The 13,902-nt window shown below is 37.3% G+C and overlaps 1 protein-coding gene across 4 annotated transcripts in view; it reads left to right on the top strand.

Annotated features, from left to right (window-relative positions):
• CCSER2 (coiled-coil serine rich protein 2) overlaps positions 1–13,902 on the top strand; it is a 168,305-nt gene that overhangs the window by 57,958 nt on the left and 96,445 nt on the right. Inside the window, exon 1 of one of the 4 annotated variants that reach the window (XM_039218066.1) lies at positions 1,611–1,663. The exons of 2 other annotated variants lie outside the window; for them this stretch is intronic. The gene's annotated coding sequence lies outside the window, so the exon portion shown is untranslated. Of the gene's footprint in view, positions 1–1,610; positions 1,664–2,452; positions 2,458–13,902 lie in introns of those variants that run through there. One more of the 4 variants, XM_039218068.1, reaches the window with a different exon arrangement.

The raw sequence follows: 13,902 nt of genomic DNA, 5'->3' as shown, positions 1-13,902 counted from the left end.
TCCTAATGAGGCAGATGTAATTCAAATACTTAGCTAACTCATTAACTGTCTTCAGTTAATAAGAAGGGAAAGTGCTTCAGAGAAGAATTACTAGGTATGAAAATATGTTATTAGAAAACCTGATGTAGTGTGGGTGTTAGGTAAGGCATTTTTTGGAAATGATATCTAAGCTAAGTTGGCCTAGAGTAAAAAGAATATATGTAGTTGAAGAATGTTACGTGTTTTAGTAAACAGTATATGGGAAGTCCTTAAGGCAGGAAGGGATTATGGAATATTTGAGGAACCAAGAGAAGGCTAGTATAGCTTGAGCACTGACACAGAAGGGTGGAGTGGCAGGAGAGGAGGCTATAAATACAGAGCTATTATGGAGTTCACAGGATTTGGATCTTTTTCTTAAAAATTGAAGGGGACCTGTTGGAGGATTTGAAGCCTGAAAGGGACATTATTCAATTTATGTTTAAAAAATGCTCTGTATGAAGATAGAATTAAAAAGGAGCTAGGCAAGATGCTGGAAGCTACCACTGTTCCCGAAGGGTGCTGGTGGCTTGGGCTAAAGTGGTGTCAAAGTAGGGACCTAGAGGTATGGGTGATTTTGAAAACATGTTTAGAGGGTAAACTTGGCAAAATTCCATTATTTGTTGACTGTAGGGGAGAAAAGTGTCACCTCCTTCTACAAGTTATGACTGAGGGGCGCCTCAGTGTGGCTCAGTCAATTGAGCCTCTGACTTCGGCGGGTCATGATTTCATGGCTTGTAGGTTGAGCCCAGTGTCAGGCTCTGTGTTGACAGCTGAGCCTGGAGCCTGCTTCAGATTCTGTCTCTCTCTCTCTCTCTCTCGCTCTCTCTCTCTCTCTGCCCCTCCCCTGCTCATGCTCTGTCTGTCTCTCTCAAAAATAAACATTAAAAAAACTAAAAAAATTAAAAAAAGAAAGAAGTTATGACTGACATTGTTGGTTCTGTTCCTTCTGCCAAAATCATCCTAAATTGCTGGATTGAGTCAGTGTTGCCTGTTGTTTTTCCCATTCCTTGTAGTGTCAAATCTAAACTCCTTTGTGGAGTGTTGTCATCTTATACTGGTCTGTCTGGTTGCCTTTCTTTCCTTAATATTTATTTATTTGTTTATTTAGAGAGCAATGAGAGCACTCACACACATGTTTTCGTGCATGTGGGGGAGGGGCAGATAGAGAGGGAGAGAATCCCAAGCAGGCTCCACGCTCAGCACAGGGCCCAATATGGGGCTTGATCTCGACCATGAGATCACATCCTGAGCGCAAATAAAGAGTCAGACGCTTTACCAACGGAGCCACCTAGACCCCCCTGTCTGGTTGCTTTTAATCTACTACTACTTATTTTGAATATACTTGATATTTCATTATCTCTCTCATTTAGGTTTCTGGCACTAAGTAAAGGCCCATTATATACTTGTTGAAATGCGTGTTGTGAGGACATGTTGTTTATTTTGAGATAAACAGAAAAACCTAAAGTTACCGTTTAATACTATTCACAACTTTTCCATTTACATTGTGACATAACCTATTTACAAAGTAAGTTTCTAAGGTACCACGTGTCATAATAGCAAGCTGCAGGTAACTAAAAATGTGACCTTAGCATGGATGTCATAGTGGAGGGACAGCTTACAGAAAGTTGAGACCGTCTTAATATAGGTAAATGAAAATCTCAAACTGATATTGATACATTCACCTATGCTGTGATACAGAATCTAGAACTTGAACACATAGAAGGATCTAATCCAACTCCGTTATTTTTTTTGTTTTGTCTTGTTTCCTTTTTTATAGATAAGGGGACAAAATGAGATGAGGAAACTAAATTTTTCTTAATTATTTTTTTTTGCCAAACTAGTGAATTTTCTACATGCATTTGATAGTATAGGTTCTTTTGGCCTGTTAATATAACATTTGTGTATGAAAAAAGTTTAAATTTATCAAATATAACTGGTGACCCTTTAAGCATAATATTTTTCTTCACTATATTTTTTGGTATAGACTGTTATAATATGAAGTTTAATTTAGTAATCATTTATTTAGCTTCTATTATGTCCCCGGCCTGTTAAGTGTGGAAAATACTGATGTGGATAAAGCTGTCTTTGTCCTTGATGAATACAAAGTCTAGTATGGTTGGCAGATATACTATAAATAAATTATCATAATGTAATTTTATGCATGTTATAGTTAGTATACATGTGGTCTCAAAATAATGCAGAAAGGAGGTTTAACTGTGTGTGTGTGTGTGTGTGTGTTCAGAAGATTTCGAAGAGGAAGTGACATCTGAGTTGTTTTGAAAAATGAATACAGAGTTAACCAATTGGCCAAGGAAAAGAGAGGATGAACATTCATTTTAGGCGTAGGAAACAGCATAATAAACTCCATTTGATGTATTATGCAGTTAAGTCTGATGCTCAGCCATAATGGGCACTCACTGATGCACTGGAAATGAACTGGTCTAAGGAAGGAAAATTGAGGGCCGCCTGGGTGGCTCAGTCGGTTAAGTGTCCAACTTCAGCTCAGGTCATGATCTCACAGTTCTTGAGTTCGAGCCCCGCGTCGGGCTCTGTGCTGACAGCCATCTCAGAGCCTGGAGGCTGTTTCCGATTCTATGTCTCCCTCTCTCTCTGACCCTCCCCTGCTCACGCTGTCTGTCTGTTTGTCTGTCTGTCTCTCTCTCAGAAATTTAAAAAAAAAAAAAGGAAAAATTGAATCTCAAAGAAGGAAATTCAGAATACTGAAGGATTTGGGGCCATTTAAATACATTCATTTTCCCATCATCCAACAAGGGTATGACACTAAGTCACCAATGCATTTGACATTTCAGTTCATTAAACATTGTTATGATTTTGTTAAATCAACATTTGTTAAGTAGAACCCGCAGGGTGCTGGGTAGTGAGCAGAGATAGAGAAGTTTACTACTCACAGGCCTTGAAAGAAGTATATCCCCTTCCCGAGGGGCCACATAGGAAGGTTAAAGGCAGGATACAGACAGAAAGAGTGATGATCTAGGCGTGTCTTTATAGGGTCTGTAGGTGGAGTGCTTTGGGGTTCCTGGGCTAAGGTGGATATCCAGTCAGATCTTAAAGAGCAAGTGTTTTGGTAAGCTTCACAGCGGTTTTGGTAAGCCACATGGAGGAGGTATTGAAAGGCAAGGAACTTGCATTTGCTTGTAACTGGGGGCTGTCATCTAGGGCTTATTATACTTGCACAAGGGATTAGTGTCAATTTAAGGTCCTCTTAGGCACTTTAGCCAAAAAACGTATGCTGAGGCAGCAATATGATGGAGTAGCTCAGCTAAACTTTGAACAAACCTACATGTTAACTGAAATCTGCCACTAACCCTTATACCCAATGTGGCTAAAATTATTCATCTGAAATCTGTAAAGGCTAAAGTAAATTTTAAAAAGGCTTAAGCCAAGTCAAGCAGAACTTGACTTGGACTTTTTGCTGAAGTCCGTAGCATATTACAAGGCTGGCAGGGCAGAGGGAGTTTACCTACATCGACTGGAAGTTCCATACAAGATGACACACTGACTCTTCTCTCTTTGCTTTTCAGCTGCTAATGTGCTTATGTGTTGGCCTTTCTCTCTTTGAGCCCACTGGGAAGTACTACAGAAAGGAGAGAACACATTAAACCATAAAGTTTGCAGGCAATAGGAATAGGGTTGGATTTAAAACAGAAGAAACAAATATGTCTAATTGCAGAATTTAAAGAAACAGTGTACTGTATTTTCTTTTGCTGTTGTAACAAATTAGCTCAAACCTAGTGTCTTAAAACATCACACGTTTATTATAGTTCTGTAGGTTAGAAGTCAGACACAGGTCTCAGTGGGATAAAATCAAGGTGTCAGCAGGGCTGCATTCATTTTGGAGGCTCTAGGGGAGGAATCCATTTCTTTACCTTTTCCAGTTTCAAGCAGCTGCCTTTGAATCATGTCCCCCCCTCTTCCATCTCTTTAATGATTCTTCCTCTGCCTCTCTCCCGCCTCTCTCTTGCACTCTAAAGAGTGATTACATTGGACCCACCTAGATAATCCAGGATAAAATCCCTATTTTAAGGTCAGCTGATTGGCAGTCATAATTCCCCTTGCAACCTTAATTCCTCTTTTGCCGTGTAACCTAATGTATTCACAGGTATTCCAGGCATATCTTTATCAGGAAAATACTTCATTTTCTGGAATTCCTATTTTTATTGCAGTAGAATTCTTCAGGTATGTTGTGAGAAATCATAATTTCATTATGGAGATCCCAGAATAAAACAATGAGTAGTTCTTTCTTCCTCTGGAGCTCTTAGATTTGGGCACTTATAAATGTGTTTATCTTTTTAAGGTGTTCCTGGGTATTAAGATATGTTTATGTTTGTTCCTGGGAAGAATGGAATAAAATCTAACATAATAATTTCTTGAGAGCAAAAGAGAAACCGCAGAAATAGTTGAAATCTATAGTTGAAATCTTCTCTTTTTATTTACATAATTCACAGAGAATACAATGATGAACAGTTATTTATTTAAGCATAGGGTATTCTTTGTAAATAATTCATGTAGACATGTTAATAGAGCCCGATTGTTCTGTTCTCTTGGTCTGGGAACCAGCTCTATACGAAGGAAATTTCTTCTTAGGGAGTTTACGTAGTGTAGTGGTTATCAAGTTCGCCTGATACGCGAAGGAAATTTCTTCTGTAAAATGGTTGTATTGTAGGGATATTTTATAAGCTTATTTAAACTTGATCACTCTGATCACATCTGGCCATTTGAGTTTTCTTTACAGTTAGACTAACTGCCTTAGCCTTTATTTCAGGAAGAGTCTTGTAGCAAAACTACATCTGAAATTTCTCTGAGCAGTGATTTTTCTGCGTCATGATGGGAGTAAGAGACCAGGAAGAACACTGATTACAAGTTATGGGGGTAGAGGTGCCTGGGTGGTTCAGTCAGTTGAGCGTCTAACTTTGACTCAGGTTATGTCAGGCTCTGTGCTAACAGTCTTGGAGCCTAGAGCCCGCTTCAGATTCTGTGTCTCCCTCTTTCTGCCTCTCCCCTGCTTGTACTCTGTTTCTCTGTCTCTCTCTCAAAAATAAATAAACATTAAAAAGAAAAAGTGGAGCAGAATGTTAGTCTGGATTTATTTATTTTCACTCATTAAATATGTTTTCGGTCTCTACAAGATAATAATTATAAACAAGAATTTTTGAAGCATTCTTAAATGAGTTTGATCCATTATCCTTTTCAAATCTGGAAATTTTCTTTTTTTATTATTTTATTCTCTCCATTGTTTCTGGGCCCTTTTCCTAGAACTTCTAATAGTTGGTTATTATATGTCACATGAGCTTATGAGCTTCTTTTCTCTCTTTTCTATTTCTGTTCATTCTTTTATTGTTTTTAACCTTTTTTATTTTCCTGGAGTCTGTTTTCTGCCCCCCCCCTTATTTTCGTATGTTTATTTATTTATTTTGAGAGATAGGGAGAGGAAGAGAGAGAAGGAGAGAGAGAATCCCAAGTAGCCACCATGCTGTCAGCTCAGAGCCGACACAGGGCTCAAATTCACCAACCATGAGATCATGTCCTGAGCTGAAAATAAGAATCAGATGTTTAATTGACTGAACCACCAAGGCACCCCTGGCCCTTTCTGTTTTTAGATCAGGCAATTACTTAATTTTTTATAGGAAATTTCAGACCTATTCGAACCTGGTGAGAAGAGTAAGGGGGCTTACTATATCAGTTATTCAACTTAAAATCTGATCAAAATCATGGCCTTTTTCCATTTATAACCCTATTCATCTGCTCCTCTCCTCCAAGTGGGATTAAATTAAGTGGGTCTTATCATCATGATTTATGTGATTTATGTGATATAATATAAAATGATATTAATATAAGTGTATAGTTGCACATTTATATGTAGATATTTCTGTATTCTTACTAATTAGTTATTTCTGAATGTTTTACTAATAGATAAGGATTCTTGTTAAGACACAGCTAAATTTCATTATTCTTCCTCTAAAAAATGAGCAGTTCTTTCTTATGATTAAGATCCAGTAAATGTTCTCATTTACAGTCCCAGTCTTTGGCAAACTTGAGTTTTAGATTTGCAGAATTGTTGGAAAGATAATATAAAGAGTTCCTGTGTACCCTACATTCAGTTTCTTCTTTTAGTAGCATATTACATTAATATAGTATATTCGTCACGTTAATGAGCTAATATTGCTGTCTTATTACTTAGAGTCCATATTAGATATTCTGTCCCCCCCCCCCTTTTATCCCCTGTTCTAGAATTCCATCTAGGATACTGTATTACAGTTAGCAGTCATGTCTCCTTAGATTCCTCTTGGTTGTGACAGTGTCTCAGACTTCCCTTGTTTTTGATGGCCTTGACAGTTTTGAGGAATACTACAAGGCAGATATTATGTAGAATGTTTACCAACTGGGATTTGTCTCATGTTTTTCTTATGCTTAGACTGGGGAAATAACGTTTTTGGACAAAAGACCACGGAGTTAAAGTGCATTCTCATCACATCGTAGCAAAGATGCATACCATCAATATGACTTGCCTTTGTTGCTGTTGACCATGATCACTTGGCTTGAGATAGTATTTTTCAGGTTTCTCCAAAGTAAAGTTGTTCTTTTCTTCTCCTCTCCATAGTGTAGTCTTCGGGAAACATCACTTTGGGCAGTCCACACTTTAGGAGAGCTAGTTATGCTCTACATCCATATGAGTGCAGTATGTCTATATAAAGTATTTGGATTTCTATTGCAAGATAGAAAGTGATTTGTCTTTTCTTCCTCGTGTATTTATTTATTCAGTCATTTCATTATATCGGTGTGGACTTACATGTTTTATACCTTTGGTTCTAGTTCACCCCCCTATCATTATGTTTTTTGTTATTTTGTTTTTGAGTACCTTTTTTTTCTTTTAAAACTTTCTGGCACTACAAGATGCCCAACCTCATCTCGTATATTTCCTGCCTTCGTCTTAGAATCAACCCTTTCTCCAAAGAGCCTTAGTTTCTAATTGGAGGATTGTATTAGAAACCCAAATTTGCATGTGAGGTGTGTGGCAGCCAGGTTTTAGTTCTGGATTTTATCAGCTTAAAGAGAAGGAGATATGTATGTGTGTGTGTGCTAACCTATGTATATACATCTATCTATAAATATTTCTGTATGTTACCATTTGTATTTTGAACTAAATATGAGTTTACAAATTGATATGTCCAATTCTATCCCATTACCTTGTGCACCATTCTTGCTTCTTCCCCTTGTTTGTTTGTAACCCTCCACTCCCAGCAGGGAGAAAGCTGCTTACCATCAGCCATCCACCTATGTAATTGTTCAGTTCCAGTATACATGTATAGTCCTTTCAGAATTATTACTTTGTACTCCTGTTGGAAACACCTTTGTCAGCTAGTGCTTATACAATTTCTTAGCCTTTAGTCTTAGACTCCTTTGATTTCTGAAGTAAGTTATTTAGGTCAGCACCTTATACCACTCATCCCCTTCAGTGAGGTTGTTTCATGCACTTGTAATATATTTAGACTATATATTTAGACTTTTGTCACATTCTGCACTCCCTCCAGGGACCCTGACTTTCTAAAATATATTTTTAAATTTGCATACATTAAGGTTTACTCCTTGTGCTGTAATTCAGTGGATTTTGACACACTTATGCTTTGTGTTCACCATTACAGTATCATAAAGAATAGTTTCACCATCCTAAAAATATTCCCTACACTTCATCTATTTTTCCCTCTCCTCATTGACCCCCTGGCAAACACTAATCTAGCTCTATAGTTTTCCCTTTTAAAGAATGTCATATAATTGAAATCATACAGTGTATAGCTTTTTCATACTGGCTTCTTTCATTTAGCAGTATGCATTAGAGATTCATCCATGTCTTTTCGTGACTTGATACCTCATTTTTTAAGTTGATAAATAATATTACATTGCATGGATGTACCACAGTTTGTTTATCCATTCATTTATCAAAGGAAATCTTGATTGCTTCCAGTTTGGGGCCATTATCAATAAAGCTGCCATAAATAACCACATGCAGGTATTTCTGTGGACGGATTTTTTTTTTAATTGGGAAAATACCAAAGAGTACAGTTGCTTGATCATATGATAAGGTTATGTTTAGCCTTGTAGGAAACTGCTAAACTGTTTTAAAAAGTAACTGTACAATTTTATATCCCCACTAGCAGTGAGTGAGAGTTCCAGTTGCTCTTTGTTCTCACCAGCAGTTAGTCAGTGTTTTGGATTTTAGGAATTTTCATAGGTGTACAGTGGTATCTTATTTATTTATTTATTTATCTATTTATTTATTATTTATTATTTTTTAATGTATACTTTATGTATGTATAATGTATACTTTTTGAGATAGAGAGACAATACAGGCAGAGGAGGAGCAGAAAGAGAGAGAGAGGGAGAAACAGAATCTGAAGCAGGCTCTGGCCTCCAAGCTGTCGGCACAGAGCCTGATGCAGGACTCAGACTCACAAATTGTGAGATCGTGACCTGAGCTAAAGTTGGATGCTAACCCGACTGAACCATCCAGTTGGTATTGTTTTAAATTTGCAATTCCCTAACGACAAATAATACTGAATATCTTTTCATATGCTTATTTGTCATCTATATATATTTGGTGAAATGTCAGTTTAGATCTGTTGCTCATTTTTTAATTTATTTATTTTCTTATTGAGTTTTAAGTGTTCTCTGTATATATTGGATATAAATCTTTTATTAGTTATGTGTTGTACAAATATTTTCTCCTAGTCTGTGCCTTGTCTTTTCATTCTCTTAAAAGTGTCTTTTCACATAGCAAAAGTTTTAATAAATTCCAAATTATATTGTATTCATATTATAGTTAAAAAAATCGGGCGCCTGGGTGGCTCAGTTGGCTAAGCGTCCGACTTCAGCTCAGGTCATGATCTCTTGGTTTGTGGGTTGGAGCCCTGCGTCAGGCTTTTGCTGACAGCTCAGAGCCTGGAGCTTGTTTCCGATTCTGTGTCTCCTTCTCTCTGACCCTCCCCTGTTCATACTGTCTCTCTCTCAGAAATAAATAAAACATTAAAAAAAAAAACCTCTGGAATTTCTCAAGTGACAGGAGTGTGTTTGTTCACACTGGCCGTAGTAGTTAATGCTAATGAGATGACTCAGGATGGGGAGAAAGAACAACCAAACCTGTGATTATAGAGTTAGGGCATTGAGCCATGTGATATTAGTCTGACCTCTGGGGAACAGAGGAAGTGGGATGGAGATTGAGTTCAGTATATAGCAAATGGTTTGATCAGTTGCCTATGTAAGGATACTCCAATAACATCACTGGACACTCAATCACAGATGAGCATCCCTAGTTAACAATACTCTGTGCATATTGCTACTCATCACTATACCAAGGTAGCAACCTATTTTGTCCACAGAGAGAGAATACAGAAGCTTTGCATTTGGGGTTATCCCACACCTTGCCCTGTGTCTCTTCTTTTAGCAGGTCATGGTTAATATACTTTTTGCTGTAATAAAATTGTAATTGTAAACTATATTGCATTCCTGAGTTCTGTTAGTCGTTCTAGTGAATTATTGAGCCCAAAGGAGGGAGTAGTGGGAACTTCTGGGTTTGTTTAGGGCCTAGTAACCCCTGAATTTTAGCCGGTGGTATCTGAAGTAAGGTCAGTCTTTGGAAGACTCTACATTTCACCTTTGGAGTTTATTTTAACTCTGGATAGTTAGCATGAAAAGTCACTGCAGTCTGTGTCATAAAAAGTGAAATTTGCTATATCAACCCTGACTCACTGAAACAGGTGGTTTGAGAAGAGAAAGGATGGAGGGGCAAAAGGGTGAGGAATTTTTAATCTTTGGATTGCTGTATATTCACTCATAATATGAAAGTGCAGCTATCCTGAGATCCATTATTAAAGGCAAAAGGTATGGGATGGAATTTAGAAATGATGGTAGATTCAGCTCACAATGAGATGGCTCACTGGATATATACATGAGATACCAACTAAAAATACAACTCCTTGATTATTGTTATATGTATAACTAAAATGAAAGTAATATAGAGTTCTGGAGCTGGTTCTGATGCTGAGCCAAGCTTAGATTTCAGTCAGTCTGAACTACAGCCAAATAATCCTAAAGCCACCTGCAATGGGAAAGATTATTCTAGGACAACAGACAGTATTGTTATGACCTCTGGTTACCAGGAAGATAGTCCAGTTGGAGGGAGGGCAAAACCAAGAAACTATAACCAAGGGGTTATAGTGCCAAGGAGTTGTCTCATATTGTGGATGCGTGTATCATCAGCTTCTTGAAGAACTTTTACTGAAATGGATTGTGAGAGTAACTAATTTAGGGTCAACATCTTTGGTTTTGAATGCTACAAACTGGAAGAGCATGTTTGGTTGACGTAGGATGCACAGCTCACTGTGTAACAGTCACAGATGGCTATATTCAGTGGGTTATTTTCAAGGGAACGGGTAGCCTGGTGGACTGAATAAAAGCTGCTGTAAAGTTTGTTTCTTGAGAAGAGAAAGTATCTTCTATAAACATGCAGTGGAAAGCCCCACATAAAGTGGCTCTAAACCCTACAGCAAGCCATGCTGGACTGGCTTTATGGTCACTGGGATAGTCATCTATGGAATATGCCCCTTAAGCAGATCACGGTAATTGCTGTGATTAAGGAGGCCCCTTTTATCTTTTTAAATTTTTTATTTCTTTTTATTTGAGAGAGACAGAGTGTGTGTATCAAAAAGTGAGCCAGGAAGAGAGAGTGGGGGAAAAAGAATCTGTTTGTTTTTAAATACAATTTATTGTAAAGTTGGTTAACATACAATGTACACAGTGTGCTTTTGGCTTAGGGAGTAGATTCCCTTGATTCATCACTTACATACAACACCTAGTGCTCATCCCAACAAGTACCCTCCTCAATGCCCATCACCCATTTCCCCTCCCTCCCTACCCCCTCTCCCCATCAACCCTCAGTTTGTTCTCTGTATTTAAGAGTCTCTTATGGTTTGCCCCTCTCTCTGTTTGAAGCTTTTTTCCCCTTTCACTTCCCCCATGATCTTCTGTTAAGTTTTCAGATTCCACTTATGAGTGAAAACATATGATATCTCTTTCTCTGACTGACTTATTTCACTCAGCATACTACCCTCCAGTTCCATCTATGTTGTTGCAAATGGCATGATTTCATTCTTTCTCATTGCCCAAGTAGTATTCCATTGTATATATGTAGCACTCTTCTTTATCTATTCATCAGTTGATGGACATTTGGACTCTTTCCATAATTTGGGTATTGTTGATAGTGCTGCTATAAACATTGGGGTGCATGTCCCTCTATGAATCAGCACTCCTGTATCCCTTGGATAAATTCCTAATACTGCAGTTACTGGGTCAGTATAGAGCCCAACATGGACTCAATCCTACCCCCTGGGATCATGACCTGAGCCGAAATCAAGAGTCAGACGCTCAACCAGCTGAGCCACCTATGTGCCCAAGGACACCCCTTTTAAATGGGTACCCTGTGTAACCATGCTGTAAAACCAAGCAACTATTCAAAAAACTTTGTCATATTTGCTGTTTCAGTTTCCCTTACAGGCATTAAAGATGTTTAAAAAGAATAGAATCATTAACAAGACAGAAAGGGAGAGCCTAGGGACTTGTCCTTTCAGGGCTCGATGTTTATTAGAAATGGGATGAATATATCAACCATTAATAAGGTTGAAGCAGAGGTGTTAATGTAGGACTATTAAAGATTGAGTGTACCAATGGGAGCTAATGCTGGCTCCCCAACCTTACAGGGCCCCTGTAAGCACCGACGAGGTGCTTGAAACTTACAAACTGCGAGACCATGACCTGAGGTGAAGTCAACACTCAACTGACCAAGCCACCTACGCGCCCCTACTTATTTTAATTGACTTTTTTGTATACCATTTTGATTCTCTTCTAATTTTTTAAATGTGTGTATCTAAAAAAGGACTCAAGTAAATAAAATCACAAATGAAAGAGGAGAGATCACAACCAACACTGCAGAAATACAAACAATAGTAAGAGAATATTTTTAAAATATTTTTTAATGTTTTATTTTATTTCTGAGAGAGAGAGAGACAGTAAGAGGGAAGGGTCAGAGAGAGAGGGAGATACAGAATCTGAAGCAGGCTCCAGGCTCTGAGCTAGCCATCAGCACAGAGCCCTACACGGGGCTTGATCCCACGAACTGTGTGATCATGACCTGAGCCTAAGTTGGATGCTTAACTGACTGAGCCACCCAGGTGCCCTAATAATAAGAGAATATTATGAGCAATTATATGCCAACAAATTGGGTAATCTGGAAGAAATGGACAAATTCCTAGAAACATATTAAACTACCAAAACCGAAACAGAATGAAATAGAAAATTTGAACAGACCCATAACCAGTAAAGAAATTGAAGCAGTAATTAAAAATCACCCAACAAAGAGTCCAGGGCTGATGGCTTCCCAGGGGAATTCTACCAAACATTCAAAGAGTTAATAATTAGTTTTTTGAAACTGTTCAAAAAATAAAAATGTAAGGAAGACTTCCAAACTCACTCTACAAGGCCAGCATTACCTTGATTCCAAAATCAGACAAAGACCCCACTAAAAAGGAGAATTACAGACTAATTTAATTTCCCTGATGAATGTGGATACAAAAATGTGTGTATCTAAAATATCGTTTTGTTTACCTAGGGATTATAATGAAAATCCTAAGTTTATAACAATCTAGATAGAATTTATACAAATTTAGCCTCAGTAGTGTATAGAAACTCAGCTCCTATACAATTTTGTTCCCCTTTTCCTTTATGTTCCTGTCACAGGTTATATCTTAATACATTGTATACCCATTAACATGGATTTATAATTCTTGTTTTATATAGTGCCTGAATGACTCCCCTTACCATTTTCTTGGTAAGGCAGTTATACTAGTTACAAACTCATTTTTTGTTTTGTTTTGTTTTCTCCTTTTGTTTTTATCTTATAATCTCTGAATTTCTCCTTCATTTTTGAAGGATAGTTCTCTTGGATAGAGAATTCTTGGTTGAGTATTCTTTCATCACTTTCAAAATGTTATCCAGTCGCTTCTGTCCCCCATGCTTTGTGGTGAGAACTTGGCTCTTAATCTTACTGTGGGTCTCTTGCATACAATGCAAGGTGCTTTACAGATTTTCACGTTATCTTTGGGTTTTGACAAATTGAATGTAATGTGTCTTGGTATGCTATCTCCATTTATTTTTTTTTGTAATTCAGTTTGCTTCCTCAATGTGTAAATTCTTGTCTTTTTTCAAATTTGAGAAGTTTTTGGCCATTATTTTTTCAAGTATGCTTTCTGCCTGTTTTTCATTCTTTTCCTTCTGAAGTTCCTGGAATGCCTGACTGTATTTTCAGAAGTCTCTCAATCTTTTTATTTTTATTAATTTTTTTCTTTCTTCTACTTAGCCTGAATAATTGCAATGGACAAAACTTCAGATTTATTGGTTCTTTCTTCTCCCTGCTCAGATCTGATATTGAAACTCTCTAGTGATTTTTTTGTTTCTTTTCATGAGGGCTAAATGAAATAATTTATTTGAAATGATTACCACAATACCTGGCATCATGTTGGTATGTGAAAATATAAGTTTACAACTGTATAGTCTCTTAATTCTTAACAGTTGTCAGTTAATTCTTCTTTTTTCTTAATTTTTAATTGTAAAAAATTACATAAAACTTACCATTTCAATTGTTTTAAAGTACAATTCAGTAGTAGTAATTACATTTATCCTGAAACAGATCTCTAGAACTTTTTTCATCTTGCATAATTGAAACTCTGTATCCATTGAACAATAAATGGGCTTTCCTTTTCCTTTTCCCCTCCAGTTCCTGGTAACCACCATTTTACTTACTGTGTCTGTGAGTTGTAC

The sequence above is a fragment of the Hyaena hyaena genome, unplaced genomic scaffold, assembly GCF_003009895.1.
Source record: "Hyaena hyaena isolate Hyena2069 unplaced genomic scaffold, ASM300989v1 scaffold_734, whole genome shotgun sequence".
Taxonomy (NCBI): Eukaryota; Metazoa; Chordata; class Mammalia; order Carnivora; family Hyaenidae; genus Hyaena; species Hyaena hyaena.
Note: the sequence above shows the minus strand (reverse complement) of the source record. Positions and strands in the feature narration are given on the sequence as shown.